At 44.1% G+C, this 22,006-nt stretch overlaps 1 protein-coding gene across 2 annotated transcripts in view; it reads left to right on the forward strand.

The window, feature by feature from the left end:
* Positions 1–22,006, forward strand: part of STX8 (syntaxin 8) — a 252,314-nt gene that overhangs the window by 197,646 nt on the left and 32,662 nt on the right. The window lies entirely within an intron of this gene.

Raw genomic sequence — 22,006 nt, forward strand, 5'->3', positions numbered from 1 at the left:
AAGAGAGGTATGCCTAATGAATTCTCGTGTGTGAAGATTCTTTATTCCATATTCATGCTTAGTTGGTAGTTTGACAGGGTGTAGAATTCTAAATTGCAAATTCTTTTCCTTCAGAACTTGCTTTACTTTCTAGTAATATTCAGTGCTGCTACTGAGAAGTTCACACAAATATGATTCTAGTTCCTTTGTTTGCAACCTGTTCTTATTTATCTTTTCATTGTCCCATTTTTTTGTCACTCTAGAAGATTTTAGGGTCTCTTATTGTTGCCGTTTTTGAAATGTCAAAGCAATTTGTCTGATTGTGGGTCTTTTAATTTCTAAAACTCTTTCTTATTCTTGATTGTTCCTTTTTTTATTGGATTTTGTCCTTGTTTTTATGGGTACAATATTTTTTTCAAATCTCTTCCAGAATACTAACTAGATTTTTTTTGGCGGGGGGGGGTCATGCTCTGGATTTTTTTTTAATTCTCATCTTATCAGAATTGTTTCTGTATCGTCTAGGGTCAGTTCCTTTATTTGTTTGTCTGCTTTCTATGTCATGCTATGGACTTTGCTTATATACTTGATGAATCTTGGGGATGAGCTCATACATATGAATCTGGAAGTGGAAAGGCTGATGGGGAGGCCTTATATAAATGGATGGATCTGGTTGAATGATGGGCTTCACCCCCACCTTCCATATGCCATAGCATACTAGGACAGCAGCACCCACAGTAGCAGCTCTGGTACCCCAGAAATAGTTTGCTGAATGTCTTTAGAGAAAATACTCCAGCTTTTCATGTGGTATAAACACTGGGCTGCCTGGTGGTTTTGTTACTTGGTAGGTGGGGGAGGGTCCACAGAAAGATCTTCAGTGAGTCCTGATTTTTGTTCAGTTTCTCATTGTCTTGCTTATTCTCTTGTCATTCTGGAGCCTCTCAAGGTTGGTGTTTGGCAGGTTGGTGCCCTCATCAGTTACAGCTCTTCCCCATGTCTATGCCACAGCTCCCTCTTCACATTTGGCCATCAGCCCTACCCCTTTTGTCTTCTGTCTTCAAGAAATTAGTGGGGGTCTCTCTTCACTGATGGTGCCTTGCTAGATCTCCTCATTGTTGCAAGGCTACACGTCCTTAATGCCTCTTATCCTCTTTGTCTTCCCTTAAACCATGCTTTTTCCAGAGTGAAGCTAACCTAATGCCCTTACTGTGAATGAACTGCTATTCATCTGCCCAGATATATACAAAGCAATCTTTGTAGACTTCCTTAGTCAGACAAACTCCAGGGCCCATCCACATGCCCCACGTAATGTCTAAAACTTAAATGAGTCAACAAGTATTCCTTGAGTATATACCACAATAGGCATGACAGGGAATATGAAAGATGTAAAAGATGTATTCGTAATCCTATAATCCATTGGGAAGCCCATAGAATAGGTAGGGCAAGGCCCCAAAGTATGGGCGTTTTTAGAGATTAAGCATTTTGGTTAGCTTGAACCTCAGAACAGATTGGTGAGGTATCTGGCAATCTTTTTCCTCGCAGAAATCGGAAATCATCACATGGTACAATGAAGAGCGTATGATGGACGTGATGTATTTGTTCTTCACTCACCAAAGAATTTTCAAGTGGAAGGGATTGTACTAGGAGCTGAGAACTCAGAAATCTGTCCGATTACTCACTCTGCCTCAAGAAGGAGAGATGACCCATCCCTAAGTAACTCTCAAACATGAGGCAAAATGAGATCAGTGATGCAAGACGAATATAGGTAACATGTTACAGGAATTCCCAGTAAAGGGAGAGATTACTTCCTGCCAGTGTATGTGTGGTGCAAGGGAAATTTAAAAAACAGGCCCATTGAAGAATGGCTCACTGAAAGAGCATTTGGATAAATGGGGATGAAGGTGAGGAAGTAACTCAGGTGAGTCCAGAGACAAAAGGAAATTCATCTGGACTGGGGCCAGAATTTTAGAGATGCTCATAACATGTCACTGTGACACTGTGAGGTAATGCCCTTTTCCTAGAACACTGCTTCTAGCACCAGCTTATTAATTAAAGCATAGATTTCCTCCGATCGGGGATCTCTGGGTGGCGCAGCGGTTTGGCACCTGCCTTTGGCCCAGGGCGCGATCCTGGAGACCCGGGATCGAATCCCACGTCGGGCTACCGGTGCATGGAGCCTGCTTCTCCCTCTGCCTGTGACTCTGCCTCTCTGTCTCTCTCTCTGTGACTATCATGAATAATTAAATAAAATCTTAAAAAAAAAAAAAAAAGATTTCCTCCTATCGTACCTTGTTCAATCAAGGGTCTTTGTTCTCTCCTGATGTTAATATCTCAGAACCATAGAAATCCAGCTCCCTCTCCCTCTTCCCCCCATCCCGCCCCAGCACTCTGTTCTGCTGTCAGCCCCCCTCCCCACAGGGAAGTCCAAGCCATGCGGTGCCAGCATCTCCTTTCCATCCTCTTCACTGCCACTGCTGTTTCGGAGCTGGGGTCGGCTTCCTCACCTGTCACGTCAGCCCTCTCCTACATATCTCCTCCCTGAATTACACAGGTCAGAAAGTTAAAAGCTCCTCATGACGAGGCTTCACATGTGGCCCAGTTTCTACCTTAGAAGACACAGAGATGGGAGAGACCAGTAGGAGGTGTTAGTGACACCCAGGGAGATCAGATCTCCTGATAGACACAGAGGAGGAGTGTGTTTGGTCTTTGCAAGGAGCTCCACGAAGATTCTAGCATCTAACACCTCTTGTCCCACGAGTGGTGTGGAACCCTTGTCCTGTGTGGTTGGCTCTTCTGGTTCTGGCCATCGTGTATCCTCCAGATCTGGTTTTCTGCTGGTCCGGAAGGTTCTATAAGCTCCAATATCCCCCCCCCCCCCACCTAAGCTGCCTAAGCCAGCTACAGTAGATGTGATCTCAACAGCTAAAAACTTTCCAGTCCCCCACCCATGTTCCTTGAGGTTTCTGACTCTCCATTCATGGTTATCTCTTGTCTCCCATTTTCCTGCCATCACAGTAAGAGGCGAGGGAGTCTGCATGATGGTCTCTGCAACACTGTGGTCTCATCACCTCTCCTTCTGCACGGCTACAGCTGGAGCAGTGTCGCCTCTAAAAGTTCCTCTCCCTGCCCCAGCCTCCTGTCACTCCACTGTCTCCATACGGACCTGTGCTCTAACCTCGGAACATCCTTCAGTGCTCTTCCTCACTCTCCTAACACAACAGTCCAGCTGTCTTCCTCTGTGAACCAACAGCTTAATATATCCCACCAGACCTACTTATCTATCCTTCAGGCTACCTCTGCATTTACTGCCTCTTGTGAATACCCCTAAAATGTTCCCATACTGGTTTAGGTACCCCCCCCCCATTTTGTATTAAGAATATAATGATAGGGGCACCTTGGTGGCTCAGTGATTGAGCATCTGCCTTCAACTCAGGTCGTGAACCCGGGGTCCTGGGATCGAGTTCCGCATTGGCTCCCCACAGGGAGCCTGCTTCTCCCTCTGCCTGTGTCTCTGCCTCTCTCTCTGTGTCTGTCATAAATAAATAAATTTAAAAATCTTTTTAAAAAATAAAAGAGGGATCCCTGAGTGGCGCAGCGGTTTGGCGCCTGCCTTTGGCTCAGGGCGCGATCCTGGAGACCCGGGATCGAATCCCACGTCAGGCTCCCGGTGCATGGAGCCTGCTTCTCCCTCTGCCTGTGTCTCTGCCTCTCTCTCTCTCTCTCTCTCTCTCTCTCTCTCTCTCTCTCTCTGTGACTATCATAAATAAATAAATTTAAAAAAATAAAAAAAAATAAAAAAATAAAAGAATATAATAGTATCAGCTAAAGCTTATAAGATGCTTATCATGTTCCAGGCACTGTTCCAAATATGTTAATATATTAAGTCATCAAATCCTCACAACAATGTAATGACATAGGAACATTTAATGTCTACACTTTACAGATGAAGAAACAGAAGAATGGAGAGGTTAAGTGATTTGTCCAAGGCAACACAGCTAGTAAGTGGTTGAGCTGGGATTCGAGCTGTCCTCATTCTTAGTAGCTGTACTCTATTTTCATTCCATCTACCTATGTTAAGCAATGCCAAGATATCTTTGTGTCTTTACATGGTTATTAAAAGTGCTTTTTCCTCTTTCACCATATATGTGATTACTGTCTCACTGTCAGTATCACACGTTGTGCTTCCTAAAGGCAGCACTCCATTCATATATCCACCAGTTATTTTTTAATGAATTTTTTTTTCCTTTCTCTCTCCCATACTATTTCCTTGCCCTTCATTCTGATTTGAATTTCAGTTCTGTGTGAAAGATCGTGTCACACTATTGCAGATAAATGTTTCAGGCAGCTGTTGACTAGCTCGGGTGATGGATTTCCCATACTAACCCTGCTGACTCCTCCTCTTTCAAAATATCACTTATGTTACATCCGGAAACCCATACTCTGATAAATGAAGTATAGCAGTTTGTGATATCAGCTGGAGTTATTTTCTCTGCCGTCTTCCAGGATAAGTCTCATGTAGTATTTAGACTCTGGGTTCTAAAATCTGACTATAGGTATGAATCCTCGCTTAAGCATTGAGATTTGGGGCAAGCTATGTAACTTCTGTAAGCTTCAGGTACTTCATCTGAGGGGCACCTGGTGAAGCATTTGCCTTCGGCTCAGGTCATGATCTTGGGGTTCTGGATTGTGCTCCCTGCTCAGTGGGGAGTCTGTTCCCCTTCTGCGTCTGTTCCTTCCTGTACCCCCACTGCACGTGCCCTCGCACACTCTCTCTCATGTCAAATAAATAAAATCTTTTTTTAAAAAAGGTATTTCATCTGGAAGACTGGGGGTAGCCTATTATAAATTGAATGAGGGATCCCTGGGTGGCGCAGCAGTTTAGCGCCTGCCTTTGGCCCAGGGCGCGATCCTGGAGACCCGGGATCGAATCCCACGTCGGGCTCCCGGTGCATGGAGCCTGCTTCTCCCTCTGCCTGTGTCTCTGCCTCTCTCTCTCTCTCTCTCTCTCTCTCTCTCTCTCTCTCTGTGTGTGACTATCATAAATAAATAAAAATTTAAAAAAAGACTTTCTCATTTAAAAGAATAAATAAATAAATTGAATGAGAACAGATCCCCATGGACCCCCCTCCTGTACCCCAGCCCTATCCCCACAAGGTTAATCCCAGCACATCATATCACATTTGCCTCCCTAGACAAGCACATACCCATTGCACATGGACAAAAACTTCGAGAAGTTTGATAAATTGCAGTTTACTGAAGGTTTCATAAGGAGACAGAGGAGCAGGTTGTATTGTGCCCCACAAAGCAAATCTTCCCTTTAAAAAGTGTCTTAAAAGTTTAAGAAGTGTCATCCACTTCTCTTCCTCCAGCAGCCCCTTCAGCCTCCTTGGTCCTCAGGGTCCTGGCCTGCCCACCCTGGCTCAGGTCACACTTGCCCTGTTGCTTTGCTTTGTCAGACCAGTTGTAAGAAACCTCAACTCCTGGGAGTCAGCGAATATTCATCCTTAAGAAAAGAAGCTGGAGGGGCACCTGGGTGGCTCAGTTGGTGAAGCATCTGCCTTAGGCTCAGGTCATGATCCTGGGGTCCTGGGATCGAGCCCCACATCAGGCTCCTCACTCTGCCGCTCCCTCTGCTTGTGCTCTGTCACCCTCTCTCTCTCTGTCAAGTAAATAAAATCTTGAAAAGAAGCAGGAAAAAAAGAAGTATTTTCCTCTAAGCTCGACAGGGAGTTGACAGTTCCTTGAGTGTCGCCTGGAACAAGGGGGGGACAGGGCACACCTGGTTTTGGGTGCCACCCCGCTTCTTGGGGAAATGTCATGCTTGTTTATACCAGCTGCTCACAATTCAGCTGCTGCAGCAGAAAGTCAGCCTTGATACTAACAGCCTCCACCACTAAGTTGTCTTATTCAGAGTTTGGTTATCAGAGTTCCCAGTTGGTTTATTGGTTTGTTGATTTTTTCCTCTTGCCAGAAAACAACGGTTCATTTTCTGTCTCCAGCTCGTGGTTATATTTAACTTACTTCAAACTAGTCATCAACTTCACCAATAATTGCTGATTTGACTATTGATTATTGCACGCTATAAGGAAGTACTTATTACAGAGAAGATACTGTGTGACAGTGGCCTTGACCGTGGCCATTAATCGAATATGAAATGGTTTCTACAGATGTGGAGTTTTCAAAGTTAATGCAATGAGGTCAGTAAGACCATTATTTTCATAGAGTTAATCATTTTATTGGCTTTAGTGTTTGTGCTTCTCTCTTAGAAATTTTTAAATATCTTACAAGTCTGGGGCGCCTGGATGGCTCAGTTGGTTGAGTGTCTGACTATTGGTTTTGGCTCAGGTCATGATCTCAGGGTCATGAGATCGAGCCTTGAGCCCCCACATTGTACTCCATACTCAGCTCGGAGTCTGCTTGGGTTTCTCTTTCCCTTGCCTTCTGCCCTTCTCTCTCTCTCCAAAATAAGTAATAAATCTGTTTTAAAAATCTTACAAGTTTGGTAACTTCACCCCTTTAATTCACTTTGTCTATGGTGAATCTCACCCATAAAACTAAGGAACTCACTGTTTGAAAAGTTAGATGGAAACTCAGCGGAATAGAAGTATTTACTGCTTCCAAAGAAGGTTCTTCATTGTAGATTATCCAAGAGCCAGTAATGAATGTGTACTCTCAGAGGCCAGGGATTTCGGGGGATGAATTTCCCAGGGTTTAATCATCTCGTAAGGCCTCTGAGTGTGACTTTTTCCCAATAATCTACTTATCTCAGTAATTTACCCCTCCTACTGCATTGCAAGGAAAATGAGTCCCTCAGGTTGTTTGCATGATAAGTAGCTGGGAATTGTGTGAGCCTTTCAAGAAGCAGCCCTGAGTTAATTGTAGCAGCCTGAGCTAATGGTTTCCCATGTTGGCTGGCAGGTTACGGTGAAGAAGAGGCTTGAAAATACCCTTTATCACAAGCACTGGGCATTTTAAAAGCTGAAATCTTAAAAATGTTTGCTTCCTGGAAGATATTTTTCCCTTGCAACACAAATGGGTGAGAAAAAATGTCCTTGCAGAGATAGGACTGGCTGCTTTGCAACTAGCTCTGGACTTGGAGGAGCTTGGGGAGGTTTTTGTTTGTATTTTTGCCAGTGGCTCACACTAATTTGCCCCCCACCCCCGCCTTTTTTTTTTTTTCAAGTCAGCATTAAAGAATAAACTGCTCCCTGCAAGTCAGCAACTAGAAATATTACTTTAGGAAAAGTAAGATTATGCCTCCTAAAATTTCCCAATGGTATTTTTTTTTGGCGGGGGGGGGGGGCTCACATTGCACTTATCCTGGAGTTTGTTAATATGATAATACAATAACACATCAACTAACAAGTCCCAAATGGGTTTTCTGTTGAGGAGAAAGGTCGCTGGAATGCCATTCCCTTGGAGGGAGGGAACTAGAATGTTCTGGACTGTGCCAGTGGAGGACAGAGAGGGTTTGCCTGAGATCTTACCTAGACACGAAGGCATAGGAACGTTCTGGGGGCGGATCACGAGTGGGTCAGAGGAAAGATACTCTTTCCCACATTATGTAGCCACCAGGCAAAACTCAGAAAGTTTAGAGGGAGGGGAACAAGTTCCTGTTGGAAAGAAGGCTGCATGTGAAGGAAGAAGCAGGAATACCTCGTTTCTTCTCTCTGTTTACCCTCTCTGCTAGGCCAGAGCCCTCCCATCCTTGCTATCGATTGATTGCAGCTCAAACATCACTTTTTGCAGGAAGCCCTTTCTGATCTCGAACCCATGGAGTCTCAGGCTCTCCCACAGCTTCATTTCATAGCGTTTTCATAATTACAATTCCACTTTTTTTTTTGTATGGTCAGATTATTTCTCTCTCTCCACAAAAATTGGACCTCCCATGAGTACATAAGGATCTTGTCTGTTTTTTATGCACCATTAGAAATCTCTGTTACTCATTTCTCAGAAAGCATGTGGCGAATAGATTGATGGTTGAACGTCCAGTCGTTAAGAGTATTTCTGGTGAAGGACATCAGGGTGAGGTCCTGGGTTAACTCATGGCTGCACAGAAAGAATTTCAAGGCTTGTTAAAAGCAAAAGAGAAAGAGGAAAATAACTGCAAGCCTAGAAAGTGTAGAGATACATGGGAGCAGAGTGTGTGTGTGTGTGTGTGTGTGTGTGTGAAATATTCCATGAATATGCTAGCCTTGGGATACAAAAATGAGAAAAACATGAAAAAATTTTTAAAGATTTTATTTATTTATTCAGGAGAAACACACAGAGAGAGGCAGAGACACAGGCAGAGGAAGAAGCAGGCTCCCTGTGGGGAGCCCAATGAGGTACTCAATCCCAGGACCTCAGGATCATGCCCTGAGCCAAAGGCAGATGCTCAACCTCTGAGCCACCAGGTGTCCCTATGACATGCAAATTGTTAAGTCATGTTAAGTTTGCTTCTGCTTCAAGGACAAAAAGGAATTCTTCTGTGGATTTTTTTTTTTTCCCTAGAACTTTCATGGTTTTGTTTGTTGCATTTAAATTTTTGATCCATTAGGAGTTTATCCTGGTTTGAGGTAGAGACACAACTTTTTCTTTTCAGATGGCTGGTTAGTTGTTCCAACACCATTTGTTCAATAAGTCCATTCTTCATCCTACTGACTGGCTGTCACCATGATCATAACCTAATTGGCAAGATTCATTTTTAGGTCCCGCCAATGTGTTTTAATACATCAGATAAAGAATAAGCTACTCTGACAGCTATGTCAGTGCAATATAGTGGCTTATGCAACACAGAACTGTATTTGTTTCATAAAACAGCCCCTAAGTGAGCAGTCTAGGTTAGAAAGGAAGGTCTCTTCTCCATGAGGTAATTCTTTAAAAAAAAAAAAAAAGGTTAATTTACATATAGTAAAATACAACTTTTTATGTGACTAGTTCTATGAATTTTAGCAAACATATGTTGTGTCACCACCATCACAGTCAAAACACTATTCCCACCACCCCAAATAGTTGCCTCCTATGACTTAGTGGTCAGTCCCTCCTCCTCCCTGCCAAACACACCCAGTCCCTGACAATCACTGATCTAAATTTGGTTCCTAATGGTCTTGTCTCATCCTGGAGCCATTCTTGGCTGGCTCTCCCTCTGTCTTGTCTCTCCCCTACGCTTATGGATTCTCATCCCCATGATCGCAGGCAGGGCATGGGCACATCATGCTACACTTCAGAAAGAAGAAGGGTATTAAAACACACCGTTGATGTTTGCAGAGATGATGATGGGACGCTTCACTTGTGCTCACTTTCCACTAGCGAGAATGCACCTACATGCCCACTTAGCTGGGAAATGGACTCTATAAGTGCTAAAGAAAAGGAAAAGTGAATTCTGGCAGACTCATCCAGCCAATCACCCCTGCAGCCTGGCCACCCACATATCCATGGCTGTCTTACATCCGCACAGAGAACACACCCTCTCCCCAAGGGAGCTAGCCCAAGCCCCATCCAGTTACTACATCCAACTCAAAGGCCAGGATGTCTGAGTGATGGAAAGTCTTCCCCAATAGATTCTGAGGTGGCTCTAAAACACAAGCTATTTGTATATCTCCCCCCGCCCATCTCTTCCCCAGGATTATGGTTTCTTTCAGAACGTATGGGACTTCCGTTCAATATGCCAGGAACCACATCCCAGTTCCGTTTCTGTACATAGGTCTGGCTGATTTTCTGGCTTCCAGCTAGACTCATACTGTCTTCCCCAATTCAAAAGCAGCTGCTTTGGGGTTACTTGAAAAGGTGGGTTTAGGAGGGAGGGCGGTAAACCTCATCTCTGCCATGAGGCTGAACCTCCTTCTTTGGCCTCATGGGAGCCCATTAGGAAAGGCTCTGAACAGCCGCAGTCTCATCTTCTGCTCTTCAGAGTATGGCAAAACTTGGCCTTTCCAACCAATCTTCTAGACCTTTTCCTTCCACCTCTGCTCATAAACTGGCCAAATCTGGCATGAGCTCATCTCCTTCTTCTAATGGCTTGCTAAAAGTTAACAAATTATGTATAAGCATGTATCTCCTTACTATAGGTGTGTTATCCCTAAATATATTTCATTTTATTGTTATAGTTATTAAGTAATCTCCTACCACTTAATTTTCAGGATTAAGTTGGATGGGTATGAATAAATTCCTTAAAAAGCAGGCCTGTAAAATCAAGCATGTAAAAAAATGTCATGAGCACCGCAGAAGGCAGCATTGCCTGCTGCATCACTGGTAGGCCAGAGGGACACAGGGTCCTGACAGGGGAGTGCAGATGTGTCATAGACTTGGGTGGACACAGTTGGCATCCAGCATTTACCAAATCTTCTTGACTGGTGATACTGTTGTAATAGTTCAGATGAGATATAACAACACAGAGGATGTAACATAATGATTGTCAGTCAGAAACTTCTAACTGAAAGCTTTTAGAGGAGGATGACCATTCTGTGCATGTGAAAACACACAGAGTAGACTTATTTGTAAATATCAAAGCTATCCTTCTGAAAAGGCTAATTAGAGAAATATATGCCCAGTCCCATGGCAAAAAAGAAAAAATCCAAAGCACCTCTCTTTCCTAAAATGCTCTGGTGATGGGCAGTCTTATAGGTAAATTCTTTTAAACTTCACACAGGAAAAATAATTCCTATGTTATATAAACTGTTGCAGAATTCAGAAAAGAAGGAAGACTTCTTGTTTCACTGTATGAAGTTGGAGTAACTGGTGTCAAAACCCAGCAAAGAGGACATATATACCGAATGTCAAAACTAAAAAGGCATTTAATGAAACTCAGTGTCTGTGGTCAGTTTGAAAAAGAGCACACAGCAGAGGAAACCATCAACAAAATGAAAAGGCAGCCTACTGAATAGGGAAAAGTAATTGCAAACCACGTATCTGATAAGGGACTAATATCCAAATTATATGAGAGGCTTAACTCAATAGCAAAAGAAAAAACCCAAACAATTCAGTTAAAAATGGGCAGAAGACCTGGATAATAGACATTTTCCTGAAGGCATCCAGTTGGCCAACAGGTACATGAGAAGATGTTCAGCATCACTCAGCATTAGGGAAATGCAGATCAAAACCCCAATGAGATACCTCCTCACACCTGTTTAGATGGGCTTTTCTCAAAAAGACAAGAGACAGGGCAGCCCGGGTGGCTCAAGCGGTTTAGTGCCCCCTTCAGCCCAGGGCCTGGTCCTGGAGACCCGGGATCAAGTCCCATGTTGGGCTCCCTGCATGGAGCCTGCTTCTCCCTCTGCCCGTGTCTCTGCCTCTCTCTCTCTCTCTCTCTCTCTCTCTCTCTCTCTCTCTCTGTCTCTCTGTCTCTCATGAATAAATAAAATCTTAAAAAAAAAAAGACAAGAGACAGAAAGTGTTGGCGAGGATGTAGAGCAAGGGAACCCTTGCATTCTAACAGTAGGAATGTAAATTGGTGCAGCCACTACTGAAAATAGCATGGAGGCTCCTCAAAAAGTAAAAAATGAACTACTGTAGTATCCAGTGGTTTCATTTCTGGGTATTTATCTGAATAAAATGAAAACACTAATTCAAAAGGATATTTGCACCCTCGTGTTCATTGCAGCATTATTTACAATAGCCAAAATGTGGGAAAAATTTAAGCATCTCAATAGATAAATGTATAAAGATATATAAAGAGAGTATGTGGGGGATGGTGTGCCATGCACACACATACAAATGGAATAGTATTCACCCATAAAAAAGAGAATGAAAAATTGCCATTTGTGACAACATGGATGGACTTGCAGGCATTATGCAAGTGAAATAAGGCAGAGAAAGACAAATACCATACGATCTCTCTTGTGTGGGTTCTTAAAAAACACAAGCTCATCGATACAGAGAACAGATTGGTGGTTGCAGGAGGTGAGGATTGGGAGAAATGGGTGAACTATTTTTGGTTTTTTCCTCTTTAAGTTTAAAAAGATTGAATAAAAATTTGAAAATTAAGAAACACTTGAAAACAATGAAAGGAAAGTAATTCACTCGAGATATATTTCTTGTTCATGACCAAAAGGTACAGTATTATTAAGATATCTTTTTTTTTTAAGATTTTATTTATTCATGAGAGACACAAAGAGAGAGGCAGAGACACAGGCAGAGGGAGAAGCAGGCTCCTTGTGGGGAGCCCAATGCAAGAGACGATCCCAAGATCCCAGGGTCATGCCCTGAGCCAAAGGCAGATGCTCAACCACTGAGCCACCCAGTGGCTTGAGCCACTGAAGCGTCCCAAGATATCAGTTCTTCTGATAGCTTCTGATTTGAAGATCCAGTGCAATCCCATAAAAATCTCAGCAAGCTGTTTTGTAAATATCGACAGACTTGTGTTAAAACATTGAGTAGTGTAGTCAATACTGATGAAGAACAAGTCAGTGAACTCACACTTCCCCATTTGAAGATTTATTGTAAAACTACTATAATTAAGCGTGTGATGTTTTAAAAACAACTGGACACATAGATAAATGGAACAGAACAGAGAGTCTGTGAACAGACCTACACAGATACAGAAAACTTGACCTGGGTCAAAAGAATAAAGGCACATCAATGCAGAAAAGATGGTTTGTTTAGTTTTGAGTCTTTAGTCATTGTCAGCAAATGAGGGTACAAATGGACAGCCACAAGGAATTTTTTACACAAACTTTACACCTTAGGCATAAATTCACTCAAAAGTATTCATTGCCTTAGATATAAAGTGCAAAACTATTAAGTTATAGTGAGGAACTTAGGAGAAAATCTACATGGGTTAGTTTGGTGATTAATTTTCATCTACAACACAGAAAGTATGAGAAAGATGATAGTGTGAACTTCGTTAAATTTACAGTGTGCACTCTGTGAAAGACCCATGCATTCAAAGAGTGGAAAGACAAGCCACTAGCTAGGAGACTGTCTTCAGGACACTTACCTGAATGAAGATTTGCATGTAAAGTATTCAAAGAATGGGTAGAATGCCACCATAAGAAACCAGGCTTCCCAAATGAAAATAAACAGGGCAGGGACGCCTGGGTGGCTCACCGGTTTAGCACCTGCCTTCAGGCCAGAGCGTGATCCTGAGTCCCACATCGGGCTCCCCACAAGGAGCCTGCTTCTCCCTCGGCCTGTGTCTCTGCCTCTCTCTGTGTGTCTCTCATGAATAAATAGATAAAATCTAAATAAATAAATAAATAAATAAATAAATAAATAAATAAATAAAAAATAGGGCAAGACAATTAGACACCTAACCAAATAATACATGTTAATGAGAAAAAAGCGTGTATAAATCGCTCAACATTGAGGAATTGTTGGAAAACAGTATACATTATGTACTAGGGAAAATCAATAAAAAAATAAAAATAAACAGCAGCTCTTCAAACTAGGAATTAAAGAGTACTTCATAGGATGCCTGGGTGGCTCAGCGGTTGAGTGTCTGCCATGGGCTCAGGTCATCATCCCAGGGTCCAGGGATCAAGTCCTGCATCAGGCTCCCCACAGGGAGCCTGTTCTCCCTCTGCCTGTGTCTCTGCCTCTTTCTGTGTCTCTCATGAATAAATAAATAAAATCTTAAAAAAAATAAAATAAAGACTACTTCATTATCATACCCAATAATAACTATTGCAGACTAAATGCTACCATTTTGCTTGATGGAAAATACTATAAGATCAGATGAGAGACAAAATAAGAATGTCCCCTCATGCTGCTGATACATATCATTAACTTGAGAGACCTAGTCTCTACAGTATGCAAATAAATAATAAGGTGGAATCAAACTTACCATGTTTGTAAACATTTGCAATAATCTACCTGGCAAATTCAAGAGAATCACCTAAGAACCAAAAAGAAAGCCAAGTCCTTTGCCAATTATAAGATAAATATACAAAAAGTGGTTTCTCACAAATCCCCAAACCCAGTTAGAAAATGTCACAGAGAACAGAGAAAGGGCATATTAACAATAGCTCCAAGGGACACCTGGTGTCTCAGTCAGTTCGATGTCTGACTCTTGATCTTAGCTCAGGTCTCAATCTCACGGTCATGGGTTCAAGCCCTGTATTGAGCTCCACATGTAGAGAGCCTACTTTTAAAAAACAACTGCAACAATAACCCTGCCCCCACAAAAAAAAACCCACAAAAAAACAAACCAATAACTACAAAAACTCAACAATAAGTAGGGGACCTTGAAGAAAACTAAAACACTACTTGGGTTCAAGACTCAACAGCAGCTGAAACAAAAGCAAAGGAGGGGCGCTCACCATATCTGGAACTGGGGGAGGTCACAACCAAAGGAACTGCTGGAATCCGAAGCCTTAGGGAACAGGGGGGATTCTTGGAGCTCCCAGGACCGTTTGTGTTAGGGCTGCAGGGCTCAGTTGCACAACTCCAAACCCACGGGCTTGCCAGTCAAGGTCACCATTATCACAGGTTTATATATTTAGGTCAGTGGCTTTAGGACATGTGAGGAAGAAGTACTTGTTTCTGATGCACACAGAGACACCATGGGGGCTAGTGGTGGGGCTGGGTACTATTCCTCCTTTATCATTTCTGCATTGGCTTCACCCTTTCCTGCCACAGACTGGCTTTCTTCTCATGGTGCAGAGCACGGCCTCTGGCAGCACCACATTCAAGTCCTTCTAACTCTGTGGAAGGCTTCCTTCCTTAACAACAATTAGGAGAGTCGTGGGAAAGGTTTCTTTGGGTCCCTGCTGGGGTCTCATATCTGCTGTGAAACACGAGTGCCTGTGTTTGGCTTAACCTCTGGTCAAGAGTGCAAGCAGGCTATTTTATCAGGAGGGTATGCGGGTTGCTTGGGGTGACGGTATGAAAAATCATAGCTACAGACAGCAGATTTGAATAAATGTAAGGATATGCCATTTTCCCAGATAGGCTGGCTTAAAGTGTTAGAGATACAGATTTTCCCCAAAATTAGTTTATAAATTTCACACAGCCTGATTCAGAATTCCCGAGGGAGTTTGAGAGCTCCTTGACATCACAATTCTAAAGTTCATCTGCTATAGCAGACATACATAGTGAGATTAGCTAGGAAAATTCTACCCAGGGACAGGAAGCCAGTTTAGTTTGTATATTTTTCATCTTGGTATTATTTTATCGCCTATCCTAGGCGTGCAATATGATCCAATGTTGACACCTAATTTTTATTTTTATTTTTATTTTTATTTTTATTTTTGACACCTAATTTTTAAAGCTTTTCTTCCAGAGCAATTTTTATAGAAGCCAGGGAACTGTAAGTTAGGTATTCAAAGATCTAACGTCTGATACTATAACGTCACTCAAATTATTTTGAATGCCAGCTCCACACTAGGTGCTATGGGGTTTCCTTAGACATAGAAGGCATACTCCTTTCCACCTATTACTATACTCAGCCCTTCCAACCAAAGATGAGTATTAGATACTGTCAGTTTATTGTCATTCTGTGTGATTCAGGGAATCAGTTTGCCAAAATGAAAAGAGCTAGAAGAAAGTACAAACAATCGGATCTGAAACTAAAAGTATACAAAAGAAATTGGGGGTTGGTTGGTGATGTGCTACTGCACATCACTGGGGGAGGTGTTGATGACACAGGTTTTATTTATTTATTTATTTGACACAGGTTTTAAATGTAAGGATCTCTGTGCAGTAGTAAGAGCCTGATGCTGTATAGAATTTTCAAAGATGCCAGAGATGGCTTAAGAGAAAGCACATACTGACCACCTCACCAACCCCAGAATAAAGAGATGGAAAGGAGGGGTGCCTGGGTGGCTCAGTCAGTTAAGCATCTGCCTTTGGTCCAGGTCATGATCCCAGGGTCCTGGGCTCCCTGCTCATCGGGGAGTCTGCTTCTCCCTCTCCTACTCCCCCTGCTAGTGCTCACTTGCGTTCTCTCTCTTTCTTTAAAATAAATAAATCTCAAAAAAAAAAAAAAAAAAGATGGAGAGGAAATGTCAGCTAAAAAAAGAAGCAGTTGCATGGGAAGTAAATGCAGGTCAGAAAAAGTGACATTTGTGAATTTGTTTTGTGTTTGTAAATGGCACTCTTCTTGGGAAAGTAAACCCATGCCTGAAAAGGAAAGCAAATGTGTAATGCATGGTAATGCCTTTTTCAGTGTGTGTCATGTCCAATTTCTTTGGCTTTGGAAACGATGGAGTTTTCAACCCTGGAGATTTGTAATAAAAAATAAAAAAAAATAGGCAAGATAAATGTTAACCTCCTGTGATTTATGTTCATACCGTGCTTGGATACTGAGATCCCAACTAGATAACCACTTACAGCCCTCTTCATCTCCAAGTGTCGGGAAAGTTGGTTGATTAAGGCAACCCCAGGCTGAAAGTGAAGGAGTTTACATGGCATTCAGAGCCACAAAGAACTTGAAAGGATGACCTTTAAAAGAGAAGTAGCCTCACTCCTCTGGAGCCCAGAAGTAGCGTGATCACATTAAACAGTATGAGAATGAAGAAACAGGCCGTCCCCTCCTCCTTTCAAATCATGGGTTTTTACAGCTCAAAATCAGTTCCTCAGTTTGCCTCCTAAATGATATGCAGATATGTATGGTAAGACCCAGTGTTCTGTGCGGCATATGTTTGGAATTAATCATGTAACCACATTTGCCCCAGCTGCAAAGCTAGAGCTCACAGAAGTGTGGAAACAACATTGAGATACGCATCTAGAAGCAAAGGTCATGCTGCCTGTGCCGAGATGCACGTCGGGGAGAGCTTATCCTGGTCGCCAGTGCCATCTGAAGTCCAAGAGCATATGTGAACCCAAATGGCCCGCAGACAGTCAACCCCCACAAGGCCAAAGGGAAGTGACCTTCCATGAACAGGGAGCAAACGAAAGTGAGAGAGCTCACAAAACGCCGACAAGAGAAAAACCAGGTGGGAAGGTTAGCCCATCTGGCTAATTGGTCACAGACTGTAAATTCCCCTCTGGCCACATCTGCCCTCGCTACTTAGGAGAACCTGGATCTTCTGAGGGCTTGCAGAGGAATGTTTGCAAGGATGAGCGCCTCTCAGGTTGGGGGGTTGGGGAGCTGGTTTTTAAAGTCAAACGACAGAAATTGGTCTGCCTACAGAGTGTGAATGGGAGAGGCAAGAGACAAGGCAGGAACAGGACAGGGTGAGGAAGATGGTAGAAAGCTACTCAGAAAACCTGGCCTGGTTGCTCCATCGGCCTTTTATTTGCCAGATGGTGTCCTGTACCCGTGGGTCCCAGGCCTGAATGGGGGCCAAGGTGTGGGGGTGAGGAGGTTCCGCGCTCTCTCCCAGTGCCCACTGCACCAGCTCACACCCTCCTGCACCTACTCACATCCACTGCTGTCCTGTCATTGCCTGTCTCCACTGTCCACCCTCTCCTGCTCAAGAGCACAGGAATCCCGAGTTCATTCATGCTCACGTACCGGGGAACAGAAAGTGCCGTTCCAGCCAGCCCTCTGCTTCTCAGATGAGAGCAGAGTAAGGGAATGACAGATTCATAAACAGGAATCCCCCACGGTAGAATTTCGGGCACCCTGAACCCGAAATCCTGGGAGGGAAGACATTGGAAGCAGAGAGGACTCCTTTCTATGCATCAAGTTATCCTTAGGTTGACCATTCGGTCTGGCCTTGTTCGGTACATGGAGGTAGCTTTGTTTATAGGCATGCTGCCTGAAATACACTGAGGTCCCCAACTGTCCATCTTCTGATTGTGTCCCTAACAAACATTACCCAGTATCTGCTGTTGCCCAGCACTGGAGCCCTTGCTCTGCTTGTTTGAGAAGTCACACATCCTGAGATTGAGAGGTTCGTTCTCTCTCTCTCTCTCTCTCTCTCTCTCTCTCTCTCTCTCTCACGTGCAGACCAAAGAAACTTTTCCAAATCTGTTCTGTTGCCTCTATTAGCTCTGTTTATAACTCTGAGCTTAGTTGGTATTTTAAGTAGGTGAAGAGTCCCTCCATTAAACCAGCATGGCAGGAAGGGTGGCAGAAATGGGATCCTAATGTTCAGCTCTAAGGGCGAGTTGCTAGAGTCACAGATGAACTGGGAGCGAGACCCACTGTTTCTTTTTCTTGAGTCTGAGGAATGGCACCAAGGTATATAAAAACTGACGCAGCATTCGAACATCTATGAATCAAGTTTGGAACCATAGTTACATGAGGCAGAGGTCACTGAAGGAGAGGAAACAGGTGCTTGTGTGCCAAGCACCTGGCCAAGGGCTCTACAAGCATTACACCATCTGACCTTCACATCTGCCCGCCAGAACAGGTGGGTTCAGTATCTCTGTTTACACAATACGGCAACTAAAGGATTCACTGAGCTCTTCCTCAAACGACTTGTGTACTTTGCTGTGTGTGTGTTATACTTTGGTAAAACAGGTTAAAAAAAAAAAAAAAAAAGAGGAGGCCCATAGAGCCCAGAGAAGTCAAATGACTTGCCCAAAGCCCTTAACTGGTACCAGAGGCAGGATTCAGCCCCATTTGTCCCACTCTGGAGCCCACTTAGCTTCTACTCTGTGCTGCTAACTCGTCACATCTAATTATACATTATCATCATGCCACATGGTGCGGCATAGTTCATACAAACGAGCGGTATTTATATTCTCTTATGCTGCCAATCCTTCATCTTGTCATTTCTTCAACATCTAGAAATGTTCTTCTTTTTTCAGTTTATCTCTCTTCATGCTTTACTTCCTTGTTCTCCCCACCCAAACCATTCACTTCTTGACTGTTGAATAAATGAGTGAATAAATCTCGTCTTAACATTTATGTTAATGCACAATTTTTAAGATGATGTCCTAGACTCGTTTGTTTCTTTGTTTATTCTGTAAAGTTATCAGATGCTTGCTACTCGCCCAGACTAGGAATATAAAGTTGAATAAGATGGTGTCTTCTTTCAAGAGGCTTGGAGTCTAGTAGGGACAGATGGACTTATTACGGGCTCCCAGACAGCATCTCTTCATATAGAGTGGGAGCATACAGGAGGGAAGTGGAAAGGGTAGGCAACAAAGTCCTCATGGAAGAGGGAACTCTGAGTGTCGAGAGATGAGCGAGTGCTGGCCAGGGTCTGGGGGTAGTAGTGAGGCCACAGCTCTCCGTGTCCATTTGCTGGGGCTGCCATAACAAAATACCACGGACCAGGTGACTGAGACAGCAGAAATGTGTTTTCTCACAGTTCTGGAGGCTGGCAAGTTCGGGATCAAGGCAGAGATGATTTCTGGGGAGGCCTCCTTGCTCTGTCCTCACATGGCCTCCCCTCTGCCAGGTGTGCTGTGGGGAGTGGGGAAGAGGAGGAGGAGAGGGAAATGGAGACAGAGAGAGAGCCCTCCAGTGTCTCTTCCTCTCCTTATAAGGACACCAGCCCTATCGGATTAGGACACACACACCCCCATAACCTAGTTTAAGTGTCATTACTTCCTTAATCAGTCGTATTAGGGGTTAGGGCTTCAACGTCCACAATGCACACCGACACCCAGGATCCCCTGGCTCCCTAGTCCCTCCTGATACCTCCTAACTGAGGCACCCCACATTCCCTCTGTTCATGTCCTTTCCGGTGTATTCTGCCTGCGCCTGGGATCTCAGCGTGGTGATTTGGTGTTTCCAATCTGCTCCTTGAAGTCTCTCCTAAAGAGCAGAAGACTCACAAAGTTCTGGCTTTAAAAACACCGGGCTTTAGTTGTTTCAACATCATCTAAAGCTGACCATGGTGGGGAAGCAGCTGTTGCCTGCCCCCCACCCCACCCCAGCTGAATCTCCTCTCCCAAGGACTCTCTTCTGTGCCTGGCTCCCCAGAGCATTAGGGCGCAGCGTAGTTGTGCACATAGCGAAAAAATGTGACTCCTCTCACTTCTCCTGTAGCAAGTGACTACAAAGCCCAAAATGGGCTTTGTATGTGTAAAGGCTCTTTGCAAAGCACAGCACACAGTATTCAGTCCAAGAAAAAAATTATAGTCTTTCATTTTTATAAACATGTTTTCCAGGCAGGTCATCGGACCCTCTCCCATCCCCTGTGTCACTATAGTCGGATACTCACAAGGACCTTCACCAAGTCTCTGAGGATTTTCCATAGCTGCCTCACTGCTCACACCCATCTGTCTTGCACGCTTGAGTTACAATCCATTCATTTTCAATACCAATCTCTAAATTCCAGCCCTTCTGCAAAGGCTTCCCGGCCTGACTGGGGAGGAAGGAATGACTTCCTTGGGGGTGCTTGTGATGGAGGTGGCCCCAGGGACGGCTGTGCAGCCCGACTCTGGATCTGAACCCCCTCTGTGACTTACCAGCTGTGTGACCTGGAACACCCGTTTGTTTTTCCTTACCCGGAAACCGAGGGCGTGGGTCATTGTCTGGCCCCACAGCTGCGCAGTTGGCCACCGAGCCTTGCTAACTTGACCCCAGGGGGCCAGAGAGCTCCTAGGGAGAAGAGTGGCCTAATGCAAGATATGGGAGAAAGAGCAATCCTTCTCCAGTGTTAGATTTGTGAGGATGAAATGGGATAGGCCCTTAGAACAGGGTGTGGTCTACAGTAAATGCCTCATAGGTTATTCTTCCTCATTGTCCTCATCCATCAGTTGACATGGACAGATGTGGCTACTGAGGCATATGCTTATTACTTAGTGATTTGACTCAATTCCATAATGTTGTGAGATTTTAAATTTGCCCAACCAACCAGTACCCATCATGAACACTATGAAGCCTTCATGTTCTGCCCCATTTTCTTTTGGATTCCTTTAATCTGTATTGAAAATAGTCTTCAGGGGCACCTGGGTGGCTCAGCAGTTGAGTGTCTGCCTTTGGGTCAAGGTGTGATTCCAAGGTCCTGAAATTGAGTCCCTCATCAGGGTCCCCACAGGGAGCCTGCTTCTCCCTCTGCCTGTGTCTCTGCCTCTCTCTGTGTCTCTCATGAATAAACAAACAAAATCGAAAGAGAAAGAAAAGAAAGAAAGAAAGAGAGAGAGAGAGAGGGAGGGAGGGAGGAAGGGAGGAAGGAAGGAAAAGAAAAGAAAAGAAAGGAAGGAAGAAAGAAAGAAAGAAAGAAAGAAAGAAAGAAAGAAAGAAAGAAGAAAAAGAGAAAGAAAAGAAAGAAGAAAAGGAAAAAAAAGAAAAGGAAAAAGAAAATAGTCTTTGGAGAGCCAGCTTGCTGGCACCATGTGCTTGAGGACAGTGTCAGGGGCATGACATCTGACTACCTGGTGGTACCTGAGCACTTGGAGCTCAGGAACAGAGGGGCAAACTCTGAAAAAGAGCCAGCGATGGGAAGCCTTGCTGGCTCAAAAGGAACCCCTTTTCCAGACCAGCTCGGGGTAGTCAAGGAAGATGGCTCTGCAGGCCCTGGTGGGCCAAGGCCAGAAGTGAGCGCTTTCATGCTGAAGGGATCCTTAGCACAGCTAAGGGGGATTCTTTCCGAGTTTGGTGGGAGGAGGATTTCTTCCAGCCCTGTCTGGCCCAGCCTCAGAACGAGGCATGCCAGAGGTTAGGCTTCCACAGGTAGCCACAGAAAAGTGATGCTTTGTCTTTATTGTGTCTGCAGAATGGCCATCTTTCCCAGCCTGTGTTGTGTTATGGAAGAGACAAGTTTAATAAACACATTCTATTTTTATTCCGAACCACAGCTCAGAAAAGCATTCCAGTCTCTGAACCCGGGAACCAGGAGCCCCCTTGGCCCTGCGCGGCTGTTACTCTCTCTGCCACCACTTGGTGGTGACACACCAAAGCTGCAGGGGTAGGTCTCAAAAAGCACCAAAGCCCCACAGCCTGGCACCACCCGATTGAGCCCATGCCTCAGACATTTAAGATGCCTTTGCTCTCACCCCGATGAGATGCCTGCCCGGGGACCGCTTGTCTGATGTCTTCCCGTGACCACGTGAAGGAGCTGCTTGTACTGAGTCCTAGCTCTTGTCTGGTTAGCTGCAGCTTCCAACACTTGGGAAACACATAGGCGTATGAGAAAAACAATCCTGCCTCCCCTTAGTTCAGCTAAGGCAAGGCTGGAGAATTTCAAACAGAACTTTTCCCTGGAAACAACAGCAAAATATACACAACAGCATAAATAAATGGATAAGCTCACGGAGTTTAGCCTGC

Source organism: Nyctereutes procyonoides, unplaced genomic scaffold, assembly GCF_905146905.1.
Source record: "Nyctereutes procyonoides isolate TBG_1078 unplaced genomic scaffold, NYPRO_anot_genome, whole genome shotgun sequence".
In the NCBI taxonomy this organism is placed as follows: Eukaryota; Metazoa; Chordata; class Mammalia; order Carnivora; family Canidae; genus Nyctereutes; species Nyctereutes procyonoides.